This window comes from Manis javanica, chromosome 4 (genome assembly GCF_040802235.1).
Source record: "Manis javanica isolate MJ-LG chromosome 4, MJ_LKY, whole genome shotgun sequence".
NCBI lineage: Eukaryota > Metazoa > Chordata > Mammalia > Pholidota > Manidae > Manis > Manis javanica.
The window spans coordinates 168,086,897-168,110,753 of NC_133159.1; the positions used below are offsets into that span (position 1 = coordinate 168,086,897).

The 23,857-nt window shown below is 41.8% G+C and overlaps 2 long non-coding RNA genes across 8 annotated transcripts in view; one reads left to right on the forward strand and one right to left on the reverse strand.

Annotated features, from left to right (window-relative positions):
• The window catches only part of LOC140849179 (uncharacterized), a 42,644-nt gene extending 20,166 nt beyond the window's left edge, over nucleotides 1–22,478 (forward strand). For 6 of the 7 annotated variants that reach the window (XR_012130829.1, XR_012130832.1, XR_012130831.1 and 3 more), the window contains exons 3-6: nucleotides 6,031–6,127; nucleotides 6,638–6,719; nucleotides 18,225–18,347; nucleotides 20,154–21,126. This is a non-coding gene — a long non-coding RNA (uncharacterized lncRNA). Of the gene's footprint in view, nucleotides 1–6,030; nucleotides 6,128–6,637; nucleotides 6,720–18,224; nucleotides 18,348–20,153; nucleotides 21,127–22,346 lie in introns of those variants that run through there. The other variant, XR_012130830.1, reaches the window with a different exon arrangement.
• On the reverse strand, nucleotides 3,634–23,762 carry LOC140849180 (uncharacterized). Its single transcript, XR_012130833.1, has 3 exons — nucleotides 23,472–23,762; nucleotides 22,387–22,490; nucleotides 3,634–4,491 (listed from the first exon to the last, which is right to left on the reverse strand). It is a non-coding gene; the product is annotated as an uncharacterized lncRNA (long non-coding RNA).
• Between the last annotated feature and the right edge of the window lie 95 nt (nucleotides 23,763–23,857).

Below are 23,857 nucleotides of genomic sequence, written 5' to 3' on the forward strand. Positions count from 1 at the left end.
AGGGCCTGGAACCAAGATTACTTTATCCGGCAAGATTATCATTTAAATTTGAAGGAGGGAATAAACAATTTCCAGAGAAACTTGTAGGGTTACCTGTGGATGTTCAATGAACAGAAGATGGAATTCCTGTACCCTTGTAGGACTCAAGGAGGCTAGGGATTTATGACTCCAAAGATCATGTAACCAGTGTGGGGAATACACAGTAAGGGGCTGTTGGAGAGTTAATTTCAGGGCTTCTCGGGCCAAACTTCCCGCAGCTACCAGGGCTCAGAGGCAAGGCTGCCACCCCCTGGCGGTGGTATCTGTTTGGAGAGAAAGGCAATAGGATGGTACCCTGGCCCTATGGCTGTACTAGCACCCCAGTTGCCACCCCTGCCCTTTCTGCTGAAAATAGGGTAAAGGGCTTAGTTAAGTTGGGGAGCATCAACGGGGGGGATGAGAGCAACGCATCCTGCAACTGATTGAAAGCAGAAGCTACTTCGGTGGGTGAAGTTAGTGGCCCAGTAGGAGTCTCTGTGGCAGCCACATAAAGCGGTCTGGCCAGAGGGCTAAGTTAGGCACCCAGTGTCTGAAAAATCCTACCAACCCTAGAAAGGATAGTATCTCGGCGCCTGAAGTAGGTGGCAAGAGAGCTTTAATTGCAGCCACTCGGTCCGCTGTTAGGGCTCTAGTGGTGGGGGTTAGAGCTAGCCTGAGGTATGTAACTTGAGATAGAGACAGCTGTGCTTTGGCAGGGGATACCCTGTATCCCATGTCTGCCAGGAAATTAAGAAGGGATGTGGTGTCTAGAACCTAGGTCTCCTTCGAGGGGCTGCAAAGTAAAAGATCACCTATGTATTGGAGGAGAGTACTCTCACCCATTGAGTGTCACAAGAGGTCCTCCACCAGGACCTGTCCAAAAAGATGGGGGCTATCTCTAAAACCTTGAGGTAGAACTGTCCAAGTTAATTGCCTAGACCAACAAGTGTCAGGGTCTTCCCACGTGAAGGCAAATAGCGGCTGTGAGTCTGAGTGGAGAGGTATAGTGAAAAAGGCATCTTTAAGGTCTAGTACAGTAAAATGAGAGGTACTGGAAGGGACCTGAGACAGAAGAGTATATAGGTTAGGCACCACTGGGTGTAAGGGAATAACAGCCTCGTTAATTATTCAGGGGTCTTGAATGAGGCGATACGCTCCAGAAGGCTTTTTTACCGGCAAGATGGGAGTATTGCATGGAGAGTTAATGGGTACCAAAAGCCCCTGCGAGAGGAGACAATTAACAATAGGCTGTAGTCCCCTTCAGTGAGCCTGCGAAATAGGAAATTGCAGCCGAGAAGGGAAGCAGGATGGGTCCTTAAGGCGTATTAAAACTGGGGTGTGGTGAGTTGCCTCTACAGGGGTGGAGATGTCCCACACGACCGGACTAACAGCAGTCCAGGGGGTTGGGAGACTCAGGTCCCCATCATCCAACCCCTCTTCGCCGACCAAAGCAATGAGGGAACTTCTGGTGTCCTATAAGCATTCAGAAGGTAGGAGGGAAATAGAGGCTCTTAACTTATAGAGCAAATCCCATCCTAACAGAGGGGTAGGACAGGAAGGCATGACTAGAAAGGAATGGGTAAACAGGATGCTTTGAAAGGTGCAGGCCACTGGGCCCATCTCTAAAGGCCTGGAGAGGGTTCCCATGACCCCAACTACAGAGACTCTGGCAGGATATAAAGGCCCTTTAAAGGAGGGGAGAAGAGAGTAAATAGCCCCCATGTCCACCAAGGAGATGGGCTTTCCTGCTACCTGCAGTTTGGCCTTGGGCTCGGCAAGGGTGATCGGGGTGTCCGAGTCCAGGCGTCTTCAATCTTTGAGGATGCTCAGCAGGTCTGAAGGGTAGGCTTTTGAGGTCATCTGCCCCCCACGGGGCTCTGCCGCTGGAGGAGGACCACCTTCTAGTGGACAGTCTACTCTCCAATGACCTCACTTACCATAGCTGGGGCACAGTTTGGTCGGTCTGCGTGGTTGGTTGGGGCACTTCCGTGCCCAGTGCCCTTCTTCGCCGCACCAAAAGCAAGGGCCTGGAGGTTCGAGTCAATCTTCAGGGACACCATGTCAATCTCTATGAGCCGGCTGCAGAGCAGCTGTTATGGCGTGAGTCTGTTCCGCTATTCGGCCAGCTGACCTCCTCTCACTCTCGTCCTCTCGGGCATGAAAAACTTTAAATGCCATATCTACCAGGTCTTCTTGAGGGTTCTGGGGACCATCTTCAGCCTTTTTAAGCTTGCGCCTGATGTCAGGAGCCAACTGAGTTATAAAATTCATGTCCAGGAGAGAGGAACCTAACGCTGAGGCCAGGTCAATCTTAGTAAAAGCCCCTAGGGTTTCTTTTAGGAGCTTGAGAAATTCTGACGGGTTTTCATCAGACCTCTGGGTAATCTCTCTAAGGTTATCGTAATTGATGGTGTTTTGGGTGGTTGAGTTCATACCTGCCAACAAGTAGCGAACCATGCGATCCCGGCACGCCTCACCCTTGGGAGAATTTTAATCCCACAGGGGTTCCCTTAGAGGAACAGGCTTCCTGCCCATAGGTTCCTGTTCATCTGTGGCATGGGCCTCATTGGCACAGTGCTGTGCCGCCGCCGTGACACAGTCATATTCCTCCAGGGTTAGGGTGGATTGGAGGACTATATGTACATCGTGCCAGGTGAGCTTGTAAGCTCAAGTGAGATATTTAAACTGTTTAGTGAACATTACGGGGTTGGAGGAGAAGGACCCCAATCCCTGTTCCACTTGGAACAAGTCTGCCAGGTAAAAGGGAACATGAACCTGCACCACCCCTTCAGCCCCCACCACCTCTCTCAGAGGAGCCATCACTTGAGCTTGAGACCACTGTGACTTAGAGTGGGGTATGGGAGGGCTAGACCATTTGGGTGCTAGCCACAGTGGGTAGAACGGTGGCGGGTTTGAAGGAGGGGACGGAGGAGGCAACACTGGCAGTGGGGGATACAACCTGGGAATCGATGCGGAACTCGAAGGCTGGGGACCCGGATATGGGGGAGTTTGATCTGTTTTTTCTGAAGTGGAGTGAGCACCTGTGGAGCAAGACAGCAGCATGACCGGAAGAGAAGAGGAAAAAGATGGTGGAGAGACTGGAAGAGAAGGGGAATAAGGTGGCAGAGAGACCGGAATATAAGGGGAACAAGATGGCGGAGAGGCCGGAAGAGAAGGGGAACAAGATGGTGGAGAGACTGGAAGAGAAGGGGAACAAGATGGACATTTAGGAAAGGAGCTAGCCCCCACAGTGGGCCTGGAGGAGCAGGATGGGTGGTAGCCGAGATCCTCCACTGAGTCCTTCAGAGAAGAGCCTCCCAGTAATAGGAGTGGTAGAGATCGGCAGTCCTTGGCAGAGGCCTGGGCCAACAAAACTTGGGAAGGAGTACACTTAACACACAGATCTGGGCGGGCGTGCAAAGTCCAAAAAGCCTGAACATACGGGATTTGACCCCACCTCCCGCTCTGGTGGCAATAATTAGTCAAGTCAGTGAGGAGGCCAAAATAGTTCCCTCAGGGGGCCAGCGAGATTGGTTGTCCAAGGGATACTGAGGCCAGGCCTGAGAGCAAAGGAAGACTAGCTTCCGGTTGCGAACTTCCCGGGACAAATATAGAGTAGCTAAGTTAGAAATGAGACACCGCAGCAGGTTCTGAGCCTCTTCTTTTGAGGGCTGGTTCCCCATGTCTGCGCCACCCCCACCCCCAACTAATTCCGCTGAGAGGGGCACCCAGTGTTGAAAGTGTGCCAAGTAAGCGGAGACGTCCTGGGAGGCTGGGTGAAGGATGTCTCCCACACCGCAGGGCCAGGGGCGGGCTAGATGCCCTCAGAGGATGGATGGGCTGGATGTCCAGGGGCTGGATGCCCCAACCTGGAAATAGCTAAGATTTCGAACATACCAGGTGAAAAGGAGTTAGGAAGGGAAACAGACCATGGTAATCTGAGGGACTCACCGGAAAATAGTCCACACAGGTCCCAGGTCGGGGAAGGATGGGGCAGGGCTGCCGATGGCCGGTCGGGGCCCCGTGCTCATGCTCCTTCCCAGGTTTTGGCACCAAATATAAGATAAATTCTAACCGAAATGAGCAGGCGACGAGAGGCAACAAAAAGCCAGGCAGTTTATTTGAGCGCAATCCCGGGCGAGGTTCACCAGTCTGCACAGACACAGGCTGGAGAAGTTGCGCCCAACCAGACAGGCAGGGAGTTTTTGTAAGCACAGAGAAGGGAGGGGGAAGTGGGCCGTGCCAGGGGTATGTGGGGAATTTTTATTGGCTCAGGGTCAGGTGATGGGCAGCCAGAGGTCTCCTCCTTCCGGACGGAGGGGATCTGCATCCAGGGTTTGTCGGCATGTCACAGGACTGTAATCCAGGAAGAGCTGTCCATTCTTTCCTTATATGGCACAGAGCTATTTGGTGCTGCCTTTGTTTCACTTGCACTGTCCTCGCTTTCCTCCCTCCGGTACCTCCAACCTTACACTTGCAAGAGAATAAAACTGGATTGTTGTTTAACCCCATACACAAAAGTAAACTCAAAATGGATTAAAGACTTGAATGTAAGTCATGAAACCATAAAACTCTTAGAATACAACAAAGGCAAACATCTCCTGAATATAAGCATGAGCAGCTTCTTCCTGAACCCATCTCCTTGAGAAAGGGAAACAAAAGCAAAAATGAACTCATGGGACTACATCAAACTAAAAAGTTTTTGTACGGCAAAGGACATCATCAACAAAACAAAAAGGCATCCTACAGTATGGGAGAATATATTTGTAAGTGACATATCTGACAAGGGGTTAACACCCCAAATATATAAAGAACTTACACACCTCAACACCCAAAAAGCAAATAACCCGATTAACAAATGGGCAGAGGATATGAAGAGACAGTTCTCCAAAGAAGAAATTCAAATGGCCAACAGACACATTGAAAGATGCTCCACATCACTAATCATCAGGGAAATGCAAATTAAAACCACAATGAGATATCACCTCACACCAGTAAGGATGGCCAGCATTGGAAAGACTAAGAACAGCAAATGTTGGCGAGGATGCAGAGAAAGGGCAACCCTCCTACATTGCTGGTGGGAATGTAAGCTAGTTCAACCATTGTGGAAAGCAATATGGAGGTTCCTCAAAAATCTAAAAATAGGAATACCATTTGACCCGGAATCCCACTTCTTGGAATATACAGAAAGAATACAACCTCTCAGATTCAAAGAGATATATTCACCCCTATGTTCATCGCAGCACTTTTTACAATAGCCAAGATATGAAAGCAACCTAAGTGTCCATCATTAGATGAATGGATAAAGAAGATGTGGTACATATATACAATGGAATACTATTCAGCCATAAGAAAAACAAATCCTACCATTTGCAACAACATAAATGGAAGCTGGAGGACATTATGTTCAATGGAATAAGCCAGGCGGAGAAAGACAAATGCCAAATGATTTCCCTCATTTGTGGAGTATCACAATGGATCAAAACTGAAGGAACAAAATGGCAGCAGACTCAGAGACTCCAAGAATGAACTAGTGGTTACCAAAGGGGAGGGGTGTGGGAGGGTGGGTCAGGAGGGAGGGAAAAGGGGACTTGGGGGTATTATGTTTAGTACACATGGTGTGGGGGATCACAGGGAGAACAGTGTATCCCAGAGAAGGTACACAGTGGATCTCTGGCAACTTGCTGCACTGATGGACAGTGACTGCATTGGGGCATGGGTGGGGACTTGTTAATATGGGTAAATGTACTAACCACATTGTTTTATCATGTGAAACCTTCATAAGAGTGTATATCAATCATGCCTTACTAAATAATTAAAAAAAAATGAAAAAAAAAGACTCCCATGACAGGATAAGGTGGTTGCAGATTGGGGACAGAAGCTCTAGGCTTCCCCACCACCTGCAAGACAATATCTGCATAAGTAGGCGCACAGTAAATCACGCCCAAGTCCAACCCCTGGCCACGTCCCGCATAGGTTTTTTTGGCTATCCAACATTTCTCTCTTTTCCAGCTTCCGTTTGGTTGAGCCTCCTTTTGGCTCCAACGGAGATCTTCTACCAGCTTCTCTTTCCACTGTCTCCATCTCTTTGGGATCACCTCAGATCACGGTAAGCCCCCTAAGGCCTAAACTAGGAAGCTGCCACAGGGCTCTGGGCCTCTGTCCTGTTATCAGAGACGTCCGAGGACAGGGTGCCTCAGGACTCTAGTCCTCTGTCCTGTTATCAGAGATGTCCAAAAACAGGAATAGATTTCCAGGTCTTGGGACACTGAGACCTCTGGGATTGACCCTGGGATGCCAGATGCCAGGCTCTCTAACCTATTCGGCTCTTCCAACAGGGGCAACCGGGAGTCTATTTCAGCTACCATGCCTTTGTCCCAAATAGATCCAGAGACACTCCAAAAGAAAAGACTGATTCTTCTGCAGCATAGCTTGGCCCCAGTGCCAACAAGAGGACCAGGAGCAGTGGCCACTTGATGGAACTCTTTACCCTAACGCCCTCATGCAGCTTGACCTTCTCTGCAAACAGCTGAATAAGTGGGCAGAGATCCGATACGTTCAAGCTCTCTTTACAGAGTGTATGCCAACTTACTTTGCTTTCTTGACCTTGGTTTCACAGGTCACTGCGATTCCTTTGCCACACCGAGCTGAGTTTGTGCCTTCCCAACATACTTTGGAGCCATGACTCAGATAGAGTGGTGGTAAGTTACTCTTACTTTCCTGTTGTGTTGGGCAGCCACCCTGGCCAAAGGCAGGCATGGGACAGCCACACTAAAATGCCACTAGAAGACTCCCGTGAAGGGAGGATTAAAGGTGGGGGTGTGAGAGGAGAGACAGAGGCTTCTTCCTAAAACTGGATACAGTTAGAAAATATAGTTGGCGCAACTAATCCTGAGAAAACGATAGGAAAGGGGACGGTGCCAGACTGCATGCACCTGGAGAAAAGAGCAGATGTCACGGAACAGGGTAACGTACCAAAGCTGTGGCCAGGTGGGACCCAAGCCCTTCTCCCACCCCACCTCACTGGCGGTAGGAAGAGAAACAGAGCAGGGAGGGAGTGGAAGCCTGGGTCTGCTGAATATCTGGCTGCAGAGATCTGCTCTGGGAGCACAAACCTACATTTCATGGTGCTTTCATGATACTTGCATGACTACCAGGTTGGAAAGTTAATACAGGCAGAATTCCTGGAGAGATGGAGATTCCAGCTGCTTGTGGAAAGCAGGGATCCATATCCGGCTGCTCTGGGACAAAATCTTAAACCTGTGTGCTTGGCCCACTGGTTAAGGCAGTGGAGACAGGCACAGCAGCCCAAAAGCGGGGAACAGCTCTTTCCTCCCCCCAGGCACCAATACCTCTTCCCTGTGACCCCTGACATTGGTTCAGGGTCTGAGCAGCTCCAGAATAGAACTTCTGGACACTAGAGGGCGCCATATACAAATATGAAACGTCAAAGGAACCCGGTCCAGAGTAAAATTAATATAACTCCGGAGAAAGATTTAAATTACGTGGAACTTAAGACTCTTCCTGAGAGGGAGTGCAAAATAAAAGTGATCAACACGCTAATGGAGATACGAAAAGATATCCAAGAACTCAGGAATGAATTCAGATCGGAGATACAATCGCTGAAGAGCACGAGGGAGGGTATTAAAAGCAGGCTGGATACAGTGGAGGAGATGATAAATGAAATAGAAACTAGAGAAGAGGAATACAAAGAAGCTGAGGCACAGAGAGAAAAAGGATTTCTAAGAATGAAAGAATATTGAGAGAACTGTGTGACCAATCCAAACAAAACGATATTCACATTATAGGGGTACCAGAAGAAGAAGAGAGAGAGAAAGGAACAGAAAGTGTCTTTGAGGAGGTATATGCTGAAAACTTCCCCAGTCTGGGGAAGGAGATAGTCTCTGAGGCCATGGAGATCCACAGATCTCCCAACACAAGGGACCCAAGGAAGACAACACCAGGACATATAGTAATAAAATTGGCAGAGATCGAGGATAAGGACAGACCATTAAAAGCAGCCAGAGAAAGAAATAAGATCAAGTACAAAGGAAAGCCGGTCAGGCTAACATCAGACCTCTCAGCAGAAATCTTACAGTCCAGAAGGGAGTGGCATGATGCATTTAATGCAATGAAGCAGAAGGGCCTGGAACCAAGATTACTTTATCCAGCAAGATTATCATTTAAATTTGAAGGAGGTATTAAACAATTTCCAGATAAGCAAAAGCTGAGAGAATTTACCTCCCACAAGCCATCTCTACAGTCTCTTCTGGAGGGACTGCTATAGATGGAAGTGTTCCAAAGGTTTAATAGCTGTCACCAGAGGAAATGAAACTACAGTAAAGAAAGTAGAACAGCTAAATACTAAGCAAATGCAAAATTAAATCAACTGTCCCCAAAGTCAATCAAGGGATAAACAAAGAGTAAAGAATATGACACCTTATATATACAGAATGGAGGAGGAAGAAAAAGGAGAAAAAGAAAAGAACCTTTAGATTGTGTTTGTAACAGCATATTAATTAAGTTCGACTCTTAGATAGTAAGGAAATTAACCTTGAACCTTTGGTAACCAGGAATCTAAAACCTGCAATGGCAATAAGTACATACCTATCGATAATCACCCTTAATGTAAATGGACTGAATGCACCAAGTAAAAGACAGAGAGTCACTGAATGGATAAGAAAACAAGACCCATCTATATGCTGCCTGCAAGAGACTCACTTTAAACCCAAAGACATACACAGACTAAAAGTGAAGGGATGGAAAAAGATATTTCATGCAACTAACAGAGAGAAAAAAGCAGGAGTTGCAATACTTGTATCAGACGAAATAGACTTCAAAACACAGAAAGTAACAAGAGACAAAGAAGGACATTACATAATGATAAGGGGTCAATCCAACAAGAAGATATAACCATTATAAATATCAATGCTCCCAACACAGGAGCACCCACATATGTGAAACAAATACTAACAGAATTAAAAGGGGAAATAGAATGCAATGCATTCATTCTAGGAGACTTCAACACTCCACTCACTGTGAAGGACAGATCAACCAGACAGAAGAGAAGTAAGGAGACAGAGGCACTGAACAACACAATAGAACAGATGCACCTAACAGACATCTACAGAACTCTCCTCCCAAAAGCAACAGAATGCACATTCTTCTCAAGTGCACATGGAACACTTTCAAGAATAGATCATATACTAGGCCACAAAAAGCGCTTCAGTAAATTCAAAAATATTGAAATTGTGCCAACCAGTTTCTCAGATCACAAAGCTATGAAACCAGAAATAAATTACGCAAAGAAAATGAAAAATCCCACAAACACATGGAGGCTTCACAACATGCTCCTAAATAACCAATGGATCAATGGCCAAATAAAAACAGAGATCAAGCAATATATGGAGACAAATGACAACAATAATTCAACACCGTAAAATCTGTGGGACGCAGCCAAGGCTATGCTAAGAGAAAAGTATATTGCAATACAGGCCTATGTCAAGAAATATAAGCAGTCTAAACTCACAGTTAATGAAACTAGAAAAAGAACAGCAAATGAGGCCCAAAATAAGCAGAAGGAGGGACATAATAAAGATTAGAGAAGAAATAAATAAAATAAGAAGAATAAAACAATAGAAAGAATCAATGAAAGCAAGAGCTGGTTCTTCGAGAAAATAAACAAACAGATAACCCCCTAGCCAGACTTATCAAGAAAAAAAGAGAGTCTACACACATAAAGAGAATCAGAAATGAGAAAGAAAAAATCACTATGGACTCCACAGAAATACAAAGAATTATTAGAGAATACTATGAAAAATTATATGCTAACAAACTGGATAACCTAGAAGAAAGGGACAACTTTCTGGAAAAATACAACCTTCCAAGGCTGACCAAGGAAGAAACAGAAAATCTGAACAGACCAAATACCAGCAAGAAATTGAACTGGTAATCAAAAACCTACCTAAGAACAAAACAACTGGACCAGATGGCTTCACCACTGAATTTTATCAAACATTTAGTGAAGACCTAATACCCATTCTCCTTTAAGTTTTCCAAAAAATAGAAGAGGATGGCATACTTCCAAAGTCATTCTATGAGGCCAGCATCACTCTAATACCAAAACCAGGCAAAGATACCACAAAAAAAAGGAAAATTACAGACCAATATCCCTGATGAACATAGATGCAAAAATACTAAACAAAATATTAGCAAACTGAATTCAAATATACATCAAAAAGATAATCCATCATGATCAAGTTGGACTTACGACAGGGATGCAAGGATGGTACAAATTCGAAAATCCATCAACACCATCCACCACGTCAACAAAAAGAAGGACAAAAACCACATGATCATTTCCATAGATGCTGAAAAAAACATTTGACAAAATTCAACATCCATTTCATGATAAAAACTCTCAACAAAATGGGTATAGAGGGCAAGTACCTCAACATAATAAAGGCCATATATGATAAACCCACAGCCAACATCATACTGAACAGTGGAAGCTGAAAGCTTTTCCTCTGAGATCAGGTAAAAGACACAGATGCCCACTCTCCCCACTGTTATTCAACATAGTACTGGAGGTCCTAGCCACAGCAATTAGACAAAACAAAGAAATACAAGGAATCCAGATTGGTAAAGAAGAGGTTAAACTATCACTGTTTGCAGATGACATGATATTGTACATAAAAAATCCTAAAGACTCCACGGCAAAACTACTAGAACTAATATCAGAATTCAGCAAAGTTGCGAGATACAAAATTAACACACTGAAATCTGTGGCTCTCCTATACACTAACAATGAACCAATAGAAAGAGAAATCAGGAAAACAATTCCATTCACAATTGCATCAAAAAGAATAAAATACCTAGGAATAAAACTGACCAAGGAAGTGAAAGACCTATACCCTGAAAACTATAAGACACTCTTAAGAGAAATTAAAGAGGACACTAGCAAATGGAAACTCATCCTATGCTCTTGGCTAGGAAGAATTAATATCGTCAAAATGGCCATCCTGCCCAAAGCAATATACAGATTTGGTGCAATCCCTATCAAATTACCAACAACATTCTTCAATGAACTGGAACTAAATAGTTCAAAAATTCATATTGAAACACCAAAGGCCCCGAATAGCCAAAGCAATCCTGAGAAGGAAGAATAAAGTGGGGGGGGATCATGCTCCCCAACTTCAAGCTGTACTACAAAGCCACAGTAATCAAGACAATTTGGTACTGGCACAAGAACAGAGCCACAGACCAGTGGAACAGAATAGAGAGACTCCAGACATTAACCCAAACATATATGGTCAATTAATATATGATAAAGGAGCCATGGACATACAATAGGGAAATGACAGCCTCTTCAACAGATGGTGCTGGCGAAACTGGACAGCTACATGTAAGAGAATGAAACTGGATCACTGTCTAACCCCATACACAAAAGTAAATTCGAAATGGATCAAAGATCTGAATGTAAGTCATGAAACCATAAAACTCTTAGAAAAAAACATAGGCAAAAATCTCTTGGACATAAACATGAGCGACTTCTTTATGAACATATCTCCCCAGGCAAGGGAAACAAAAGCAAAAATGAACAAGTAAGACTACATCAAGCTGAAAAGCTTCTGTACAGCAAAGAATACCATCAATAGAACAAAAAGGTACCCTACAGTATGGGAGAATATATTCATAAATGACAGATCTGATAAAGGCTTGACATCCAAAATATATAAAGAGTTCATACACCTCAACAAACAATAAGCAAATAATCCAATTAAAAAGTGGGCAGAGGAGCTGAATAGATAGTTCTCCAAAGAAGAAATCCAGATGGCCAACAGACACATGAAAAGATGCTCCACGTCACTAGTTATCAGAGAAATGCAAATTAAAACCACAATGAGATATCACCTCACACCAGTAAGGATGGCTGCCATCCAAAAGACAAACAACAACACATGTTGGCAAGGTTGTGGAGAAAGGGGAACCCTCCTACACTGCTGGTGGGAATGTAAATTAGTTCAACCATTGTGGAAAGCAGTATGGAGGTTCCTCAAAAAGCTCAAAATAGAAATACCATCTGACCCAGGAATTCCACTTCTAGGAATTTACCCTAAGAATGCAGCAGCCCAGTTTGAAAAAAACAGATGCACCCCTATGTTTATCGCAGCACTATTTACAATTACCAAGAAGTGGAAGCAACCTAAATGTCCATCAGTAGATGAATGGATAAAGAAGATGTGGCACATATACACAATGGAATATTATTCAGCCATAAAAAGAAAACAAATCCTACCATTTATAACAACATGGATGGAGCTAGATGGTATTATGCTCAGTGAAATAAGCCAGGCGGAGAAAGACAAATACCAAATGATTTCACTCATATGTGGAATATAAGAACAAAGAAAAACTGAAGGAACAAAACAGTAGCAGAATCACAGAACCCAAGAATGGACTAATAGTTACCAAAGGGAAAGGGACTGGGGAGGATGGGAGGAAAGGGAGGGATAAGGGCAGGGAAAAAAAAGGGGGTATTACGATTAGCATGTATAATGTGTGTGGGGGGGTCATGGGGAGGGCTGTGCACCACAGAGAAGACAAGTAGTGATTCTACAACATCTTACTATGCTGATGGACAGTGACTGTACTGTGGTTTGTCGGGGGGACTTGGTGATGGGGGGACCCTAGTAAACAATGTTCTTCATGTAATTGTAGATTAATGATAACAAAATAATAAAAAATAAAAAAAGAGACTGGAAAACAGGTGAGATTTAAATTATGTTACATCAGTTTATTTAAATACTCCAGTTTTTATGTTTTAACTTAACAGAACTAGTAACATACTTTATAATCAGATTTTTCAATCATTAGATTTTAAACCAGATTCTATAGCCATGTTCCTAAATTTAAGCTTGGGTATATATATTTCATTTAATTTCAACAAATACCTAAACTTACTGAAAAAATATACAATCCAAGGCTTGGCGCTAGGGGTGGGGAATATAAGAATAACAATGAAGAGGCCCTCTGGTCCTACCTCCTGTTGCTGTCCCACCAACTCAGGAACCAGAAGCTGCATTTTGGTACAGAACTTCAACTGGCATAGATCATGGTTAGGCCAGACACCACGGGACGAAAGAACCAAGTCCACAACCCAACAAAAAGTAGACTTATCAGCAAACTTTGTGTCCACAAAAATACAGGCCAGAAGATGAAATAATATCCCCAATTTAGAATATAATTCCCAGCTAAACTATCACTTAAGAGTGAGGGCACATATACTTTCAAACAAAGAAAATGGAAGTTTACCACTTAGACCTTTGCTAAAATAACTATTGAAGGGTACATTTTAGAAAGAAGGAAACTAAACTGAAAAGGAAGTGAGATGCAAAAAGGTAGTACACTGGCTTTGCTCTTCCTTAAACAGACAAAGTATAATACTTCTCACTTCAATGCCTTTATATTTGCTATTACCTGTGCCTAGAAATGCTGTTTCCCTTGATTTTTGCATGATTTACTTCCTTGCTTCAAGGCCTCTGCTCAAATGATATCTCCTCAGAGAAGCCTTCTGCCTACCACCTAGTCTAAAATAACATCGTCCATTATCCCTTATGTACCCTGCTTAATGTTTCTACACAGGATGTATTACTATAGAACATTACATCACATACCTATTTGCTTATTTGTATGTCTCCAAAGTGGAATATACGCACCATGAGGCAGGTACCCTGTATTGTTCAATAATGCAATCCCAAATACTTAGTAGTCACTGGAACAGTCATTTGAATATTTTTAGTACTATTTTTGAGTAATATTAAAAAATATTAATAAATGGTAAACACATAAAATGGAAAACAAGAATTTAATTGATAAGAATTGACTGTAAAAATAATAATAATGCCACAAACAACAACCAGTTATAACAAGTTAGAAGATATAAGAAGATAAAATTACCTCTTTTAAAGTCATAATAGAAGAGATAAAAAATACCTGAAGATTACTTAGAAAATGTTAAATATCTATAGGAAGAAAATGTTAATATGCTCCTGAAGGACCCTGAAGAAAATGTATACAAACAGAAACGTAGATCATGCCCCAGATTAAGAATTTTTGACATCATAAAGGTACTGTTCTTTCTTGCTTGATCTATAATGTTAATGTGGTTTTAGAAATTTACCCAAAGGATTTTTAAAACTAAACGATCTGTTTCATACAAAAAATAAATAAGCAAGAACGGTCAGAACAGTCTGAAAGAAAGACATAATAAGGACAGGGACTAACAATATTAAAATTAAGGCATATTTAGTAAAAGTTCCAATAATTAAAATAGTTTGTTCTATTAGCATTTTAATAGATCCAAAGAACAAAAGAGAAAGTCCAAATATAGATAAAGAAAGAGAATTTTAATTTAAGAAAAATGGAAAATTTCAACACAACAGGGAAAAGATAGGTTGTTGAATAGAGTACTAGGCATTCATCTGAGAAAAAAAGATTCATAATTCATACCTTATTAAAATCACAAATAGATCAAAGATATAGATGTAAAACGGGAAAGGGGAAAAGAAATCTTTAAAAGACTGAAATAAACTCTGGGGAAGGCCTTCCTAACTATGACACAAAAGTATTTTTTAATAGAAAGATATTAATCCAACTACTTCAAGATCAAAAATCTCTACATGACCAAAAAAAAAAGAATCACACTTTCAACTCATAACACAAAGAGCTACCTTCTCTGATACATCAAAGAGCTTCAAATTGATTCTTAAAAAGCTAACCCATATAAAAATTGGCAAAGAATAGGAAAAGACAGCTCTTAGAAACGTGAAAAGATATTTAAGCTCACTTTTCATAAAACATCCAAATTAAAACTGCCCTGAGATAATTATCTTTCCATATTAGATTGACCAAGATCAAAAAGTTGCAGAATCCATGGGGCACTCATAAATTGCAGATGGGAGTTTAAATTGGTTCATCCTCTACAGAAGAAATTTGGCAATATCTACCAACATGACAGATCTCACACCTTTTGATTATAGGTGAAGACTAATTTCTCCTCTACCTTCTTAGGGTCTTTGGCTGGGCCTGAGAATTAAATTGACATAAAATACTTCAACAGGAGAAAAGCATATGCGTTTTGTTAAGCTGCACATGTGCATGGGAATCCCCACAAGAGAATGAAAACACAAAGAAGTAGTTAGAATTGAACACTTATATACTGAATTGGACAAAGAGTAGTAAATTGTTAAAATGTGTCTAGGCAAAGGGATTTGGGCTAGGATACTTAATTTCGTGGAGAAGTGACTAGGAAGATAAGGGGTAGTTTAACAAGGTTTGTTTCTCTCAGCCTTGACTCTTTCATCCTTAGTGCTAACAATGTTACTTTCCTCCTAGTATAGTGAAGACATCTTCCATAAGGGGCAAGATTCTATCTCCCGCATTCAGGTAGAAAACGGAGAGATCAGAGTGCCCTTCATACACCTGCTATTTTTCAAGTGCCTTCAGCTCAAAATAATCCTTAGGCCAAAGTCACATATTTTAGGGTGGCATATTCTGCCACCTTCATGACCTCCCAATTCCACTCCTAGGAAACTGTCTAGGATACACAGTTATCTTGCACATATTCCAAATACCACCCATACAGGGGAATTCATTACAAGGTTATCTATACTAGCAAAAGATCAGGGGGAAAACTAAACCATGACTAGGAGACAAGTTAAATTATGCTTCATCCAAACAATGAAACATTCTACAGCCATTATAATGGCTTAAGAAACTTTGTGTGATGATGTGGAAGAGCTCCAGATGGCCAAAGAAAATACAAAAAATGTACACTACCATTTGTGTAAAAAGGAAGAAAAATATGAAATGCACATTTTTTTTTCTTGTAAAATCTCCTGTAAGGAAATCCAAGAAAAAAATAACATTGGTTGCCTGTAGAAAGGGAAACTAGGGGATTGGGAGACAGAAGTGGCAGAAAGATCACAGTATATACTCATCATACTTTTTGAATTTTGAACCATGTGCATGTTTTACCCTCAGAAAATTGAAATAAAAAAGAAGAATTACTGGTTTGAGGAGTATTAAACAATAAGAACTAAAATACTACACCACAGTAAAATGGAAGATGAGGAGGGTGGTGGTCAGAATTGAGCTTTCTAAGTTCTTTTTGTTGTTTGGGTAGAGATTTATGATATTGGTTAAATCCATAATTCATTACATTAATTATGAGTGTTAAAATGTGAGGATAATGACTAAATCAAATAATGAATAATGTAATGAATATCATTAAAATGAGTAACTGTCAAACCAACAGAAGAAAAATATAAGAAGAAAGAAAACATGGGATAATAGAAAATGTAAAACAAAATAGGCAGAAAAATAGAGATATAACAGTAATCACAATAAGAGATTAAACATACCAGTCTAAAAAACAAGAATTAAAAGGAAGGAAAGACAATGGGTCATGTTTCAAGTTTAAAGAAAAGGATTCTGAGACTGAATTTTAATAATTTTCAGGTATGTTCTTTAAAGGAGACATACCTAAAATGTAACAAAGAAAACTTGAAAGTAAGGGGACAGAAAACAATATATCAGGCAAATCCAAATTGAACTAAGCTGGTATCAATATATTAATATGGGAAAAGTAAAATTTAAGGAAAATATAACTAAAGATAAAGATGCTACTTAATGATTTTTAAAATCATGAGGAAGACATAGCCATCCTAACCTGTATGCACCTAGCAAATTGAGAGAGAAGGTAATAATTAACAGAATTATAAGGATTAAGTTTAAACTTTTTAAGATGTTATACATGCTAAAATAAAGGAAGAATGGCTGCTAAACAAATAGGCAAATCCATAATCTCAGTGGGAGATTTTTCTTATCATGCATCTCCAGAAACTGATGAACAAAGCCAAACAAAAAATATCAACTCCTCTTACAAAAAATTTTAACTATTAAGGAAGAGAGATATGAAACTATAGGCTGATACAGAATCAGAGTCTAGACAAAATGGTTTCAGGATGCAAAAGACTTGAGCACATTTGTCGCCAGAAGGAAGGAGCCCTAGAGCTGTTGTTCTCAGTCTTGGCTGCTCAATGGAATCACCAGAGAAAGCTTTTAAAGACTCTATACCCAGGCCCCCACCTTATCCAATTAAATCAGATCTCAGGATGGCGCCCAGGCCTCAATATTTTCTTAAGTACCAACATGCAACGAAAGCTGTAAACCACTCAAGGAAAAGAGAAATTGAAGATTAAGGAGAGCAGGACTGCTGGACTGGCTACACAATTTGGGGGCCTAGCACAAAATGAAAAAGTGGGGCCCCTTGTCCAGAACAGTTACAGATTTAAAGATAGCAACAGCAAAACAGTAACCCAAACTCAGGGTTCTTCTTGATTGTCCAGGTCACTCCCCGATGATGCCAGCCCTGGACAGAGGAGAATTGAAGGTAAAAGGTCCAGGAGGCAAATAAACAAAGATGTGGGGAAGACTTTGGCATTGGAAATTAGGAAAAACTCTCATATATAAGAAGGAAGGAGCGGGGGAAAACATTTAAGAATGGAGAAACCCTAAGGTGGAAAAAAGAGTTAATTCATATTAGGTAACTTTGAAGAGCCAAGATTTAGCTGACGGAGTTTGAAGGTCTGGTTTTCCAGGAGCCACCGTAAGGACCATACGGCTGTTAACAGCAAATGAAGAAAAGTAATACTGAGCTATACCAAGGGCTTTGATGAGATTGGGAGACACACATTTTTGAAGAAAGCACTTGTGTTTACATGATTCCATCAGCATTGTTCAGCAGCCCAGCAAGAGGGATAATAGATGGCCAGTTCCCCATGAGAAATTTGAAGTAACATGAGTTGTACTGTGTGGAGGGCACATTTCAGTCTTTGTGATGGTTTGGGAAGTTTGGGTGAGGATGGAGTTGGTTCCTTCCTACCCTCCATATCCACTCCAAACATGAACCGTCTTCTGGTCTGTACTTACTCCTATGAGTAGGCGTCATCATTAAGAAAGAGTATTTGCTAAATGGCACTGTAGATCCACGTGCCACAAAACAACTGGCAAGTGATTTAGCAATAAACCTTATAAATCATATACAAATGCTTTCATAATACAATATACTTCTGTTTAATGTCTTTCTTATATAATTCAAACTAAAATATATAACTAACCTTCTTTTTCAAATGTGCATAAAGGCAGCAAATGTAAAGCCCATTGGCCCTGCCTCAGGCTATCCAACTGCCATCCTTGCCATTGATCAAATACTCAAGAAAAAGCAGAACTGGACAGTGACCGGTGTAGCTGCTATTAAGCAGCACGTGAGTATCCACTGTTAAATGCCTTTCCAGAGAACACTGACAAAAGTATTTTCCACTTCAATGCTACAAACATAAAAATGAGATTTTTTCCTGCTCTGTCTTTAAAATAAGACAAGATCATTTCTCATTTTTACCCATAGTATCATCATGAGTGAAAGCATCTTGATTATAGAGCTGAAAGAATAATAATAATCTTAGTAGTTCAAGTGCACTTCATAGGTACCTGGCACTGTGCTCTATACTTACTCTACAAGTGCTCTGCAGGTACCAATTCATCCACTTACCACAGCCATCCTCTGAGGCAGGCATTGTTATCATTCTGTGTCATTTTACAGATGTGCACAGAGAGGTTAAGTGACTTGCCCTAAGACACATAGCTAGAAAGTAACAGAGCCAGGATTATAAACATGAGCAACTTGGCACCAGTATCACTTTTAAGCACAACTCTATGCTGCCTGTCTAATTCTCAGCCCTGCCTTCATAGCAACATTTGTGCTCCACAGAGACAGACTGAGGTGTATTATTTTATGCCACCTGCCTTCTGCTTTGACTCAAATTTCCTTGACACTTTTTACTTCCTTGACCTTTACAATACTGCATCTTCACTTCTCCTTGTAACTGTGTTCCTTACTATCTCCTCTCCATCTCTTAAGTCTCCGTATTTCCTAGTTTCTAGCCTCATCCTACTGCTTTTCTCATTATATACACTCATCTGTTCATATGTTCAGTAAACATTTATTCCATGTTAACAAAGTTCTGGGATGTCCAAAACCAACTCATCATCTGCATCAAACTGGCTCTTCCTTGGGGATTCTGTATCTCAGTTGTTGATACCACCATCTCCCCAGTCACGGAAACAAGGCAGCTAGGAGCCATCCTTAACAAGTTTTCCTCATTTCCTCACATCCACCAGTCACCAAATCTGGCTTCTCTTGTTCTCCTGAAGATTTTCCAAATCTGTCCCCTATTACTACTGCCCTAACTGGGGCTCTCACTAGGTCTTGCCCCCTATTTCTACCACAGAGCTGCTCCCCCAACCCATTCTCCACACAGCTGCTAACAATCTACCATGAAGACCCAGCTATGTCACCGTCCTTCTGAAGAGGGAATACATCCCTCTCAACGATGGCAGAGTTATGCAACCACATTTTCTATTCCACACCTGAGGCATTTATTTCACTTCCATCAGGAACAGTGGCTCACAACAGCCTGGTTTTCACGGAGGAAAGGGCTCTCCCTACCCTCACTGACGTCACAGCTCAGGGCCTGATGACAGCAGACAACACTGCCTAACTTGCTCACACTTGTTCCCTCCCATTTTAAACTGACACTTCGGCAATATTGAAGTGCCACGTATCAAACACCCCATGCCAACTCCAGGGAGCCTACTGCCTTTGAGCCTTTGTTTATGCCGTCCCCTCTCCCTGAGCATCTTCCCATCACCATTCATTCCCTCAGCTTGATCAGAGGGGCCCTACTCAGCCCAGCGTCTTCTCCCTCTCCGTCCTAGGCCGGGCTGAGTGCCACCCTTGGCACTTCTATTGTATCCAGAGCCTATCTCCCTCCCACATTTCCCCTGTTTTAATCTGTTGTGTTTTTAAGATTCTTTTAATAGCTATCTCATTATTCCCAAGTAATAAATGTTGATTGTCCATCAACTACTAATGTCACCAAGTACCACTACCCAATATATAAACTCAGTGACTTTCCAGTAGCCTGGTAACGTAACTCAGGATATCTGTAATTGTGGTCCACCATCAAGGTATTTTAAGGTAACTACTGTAAATTTCTGCTTTCTCACTGCAGGTGGAGAGAGCTACAGATACCTATAATTTAGGAATTGCCCTTGAACACAGGAAAGAAATGCTAAACCTCTGGCAGAAGATCTGAGGGGATTTGATTGGAATAGACACTAAAAATGAGTCCTTTTATGACACCTTTTCTACTTACACCATGGTCCTGGAATGTTTGCCAAGAATTACTTTCCACAAAGGACTTAAGGTTATATGATGCCTACATGAACAGAAATTCCTTTCACAGTTCTGTATTCTCTTCCTTCTCGGATATCAGTGAATGTGACAGAGAGACAGGAAGAAAAAGAAAACGGAAAGGTTTCAAAGGGTTTTGACGAAATTTCTACATTAGAAACAGCTCACTGTGAACTACTTTTCATAGATACCAAAATTATAGTTTCTTGCTTTTGTTTAGTGCCTTCTTGGTGGCGTAAATGTGACATCTTTTGATTTCTGACTAGTAAAAAAGTTTAAGTCATAATGTGGGTTCCCTTTCCTAATTCTTACTTTAGTAAATAGATGCCATGCTGTTATTGCCTAGCAAACAGCTGAACTCTGCTGCCCCCATCTGGCTCAAAACTGCCTGGGCAGGAGAAAAGCTAAAGCTGGCACTTGTGAATTCCTGAGGGCTCTCCCAGCAATAGGCATCCGAGTTCATGTTAATGTAAGTGACGTTAGGTTTTTTTTATTATTTGTGAAACAGGCCAGGGGCAGTGGAAGACAATGACTTTTCAGTTTCAGGGAATAATATCATCATCCCCCAGGGAATCTTGATTAAATTCAGGTGCTCCTTAGGCTCCTTAGCCACACATCTTCAGACCAATCTCTTAGATTACTCTTAAAAAGAACTGATCTCATCCATTATATTTGCTGTGGTTATTGTTCTTTAATGCATTTAAGAAATACATGTGAAACTATATTACAAGTTGGGTTGACTGTAATTTTTTTGTTGAAAAATATACATAAAATCTAGTATTTTAAACATGTTTAAGTGTGTATCATCCATTACATTTTTTCCCCTTTTAAGAAAAGGAAAACATGTGTTCCATTTTAATGGGTAGATTCTATAATTTAAAATTATAACATACCATGAAAAATTAATTAAGATAATGAAGGCTCCCAAAATTGTTTAATGAATTAGACTTGAAGCAATTTTGTTACCTTTAATATTCAAAACTGTGTAAATATATTTGCTGTTCTTTATAATGTTATGATGTTGTGATAAACTAATCTTATAGGTAAGTGACCATGTTTTCTAACTAGAACAAGATTTGTAGTTTGACAAAGAGGTTTATTTATTTTTGGTACGGCTGCTAGGACAGCAGGCAGTCTAAAAGATATAATTTGGATGCCAAAATATTAGACTTTGTGCAATATTTCCTTTGGTCAGTCAGTGGCTGTGGGAAAATTGGGGTTCCTATGGCCAGGATCCTCACTGAACCTAAAACACCTGATGATGTAACTGGCCTGTTGCTGGGCTGCCGCTTCCACACCTGTAGGCAATAAGCTATTACTGCGCTCCATAGAGAGCCAGGCCCAGTGCTCTGGGCAGAGGCAGAGACGCTAGTGCTCAACCTACCGCCGGAGAACAAGCTGGGTAATAAACCCTTTCACCCCAAGAAAGTTTTGCTGTGAATTTCTTTGGTCACACTGAATCCATAGCGAACTTGCCCAGGGCTGAAACCCATTGGCAAGAATGGCATAACAGGACAGAATATTTTAAGTAGATTGATCCTGGAAAATCCAGAATGTACACTAATACATTATAACATTGTTACAAACTGTTGGTGACAGTATAAATTGGCAACTCTTGATGGAATACAGTATAGCAAAAGGTACTCAGCCATTAATTGTTGTTGTTGTCATTAATCTACAATTACATGAAGAACATTGTTTCCTAGGCTCTGCCCTTCACCAAGTCCCCCCCATACACCCCATTACAGTCACTGTCCATCAGCATAGTAAGATGCTGTAGAATCACTACTTGTCTTCACTGTGTTGCACAGCCCTCCCCATGTACCCCCCTACATGCTAATTATACATGTTAATCGTAATACCCCCTTCCCCAGCCCTTCGGTTCCAGAACACATGTTCACACAGACCAAAATTTCCACTGATTGGAACTGAAAGAAAAGCATGAAACAATTAACTACCCCTGGGAGGGACTGACACCAAGGCAATAATCCAGTGTTCTTAACCTTTACAGGCTTCAAACCCACGCCACCCACTGAGTTCTCCCTACTCACCAGCAAAGGGACCTTTAGCTCCTCTGAAACGCCGTGTTCGCTGAGGTACAGTTCCGTACGGAGTATACCACAGAGCACTCACAGCCATTTCTTCCAAATGTTTTCTGAAAAATTATTTCAAGTGCTTAAAAAGTTGGAGAAAAACGTGTTCTACAGGTGAGGCAAAGACAACTGCAAAAGTTAAGTGTGGAATATTTTATCGCATTTCATTAAAAGGCCCCAAGTTGGTTGGCATTTTAAGTGGCTCTAAATATTGGAACTACTATGAGTAACTTTCAAGTGAAAGCAGAAAGTGAGCTTGGTTGGGAGCATTTAGGTTTGGTGTGGGGAGGAAAAAGCCTGTAGATGAGAGAACAAGACGCCAAGAATAAATGTAAATCAGCCATGTTATCTGCCGACAGCTGGCCTTGAGAAAAGAGAAATCCTTGTAATTGTTGGAAAGGAGGAGGTGTTCAAAATGTTTTGAAGACCATGAGAATGGCAAAAGAATTTTGCCTTCAAATAAAGAACAAGTTCTTTACTTTCTTTTTGATTCACTCAAGTATTCTTATTTATGATTAGAGAGGGATTAGAACTTGTTCCAGTTTCTTAGGTGGGAAAGGTATAGATAGAATCTCTCATTACTCCCCCTAGTTTTGCCTATGAAAAGAATCTGCAAGATCACTGGTTACCAGTGTGCTGTCTTGCACTGCACCACTTAAATAATTAGCCCTCTCCTCTTCTTTGAAGTGGAGTTACGCTCTTCCCCTGGAAGTCTCAACTAACTTATCTGATGTTGACAGCATGTTCTTCTAGTCTTGAGTATCAGTTTGTAGTAATTATGGAAATAGAAATGTAAGGCTGGAATATTTCAATGTAAGTATATGTGGGTTAGGTATTACAATCTCTATTGTGCAAATAAGCTCAGGTACGTGTAATTCCAAAAACTGGACGGCTATGAAACTTTTTAAAACTTTTCTTTGGATATTCCATTTGATTTGACTGATAAACTTCGTGTTCTCTCATTTCCTATCCTCTCCCCCACCCCCATATGCACACACCATGTACAACTGACTACAGAAGCTGGAAGCCCTATTTTTCCTTACCCTGTTTGCTATTTTCCTCAATTCTTCTGACCACGAGCTCTAATAGTGGTACTAGGCACCCTGAAGTCTTAAAGTGATTCGAGATCTTTCCTGTCTCACAGCTTGAGGGAAATCGGGGGACCTGTTAGAGGATCCTAGCATTGAAAGGAGGGTCAAGTATAACGTCTCGCATTTTCTTGCCAAGCCTGCACGTCCACCAGCGATTCCTCAGGGAAGAACGACTCCAGGGCGAAATTTCGCGGGGTAGCCGCGCATCCCTAGAGAGCCCTCCGCCAAGTAGACCCAGCCCCATGCGGAGGTCACGGCCTCCGGTCGCGGGACGCCAGGGCCGCAGCCGCCCCGCCCCGCGCCTCCGCTTTTCCCGCCCAGAACCCTAGAGTCTCCCG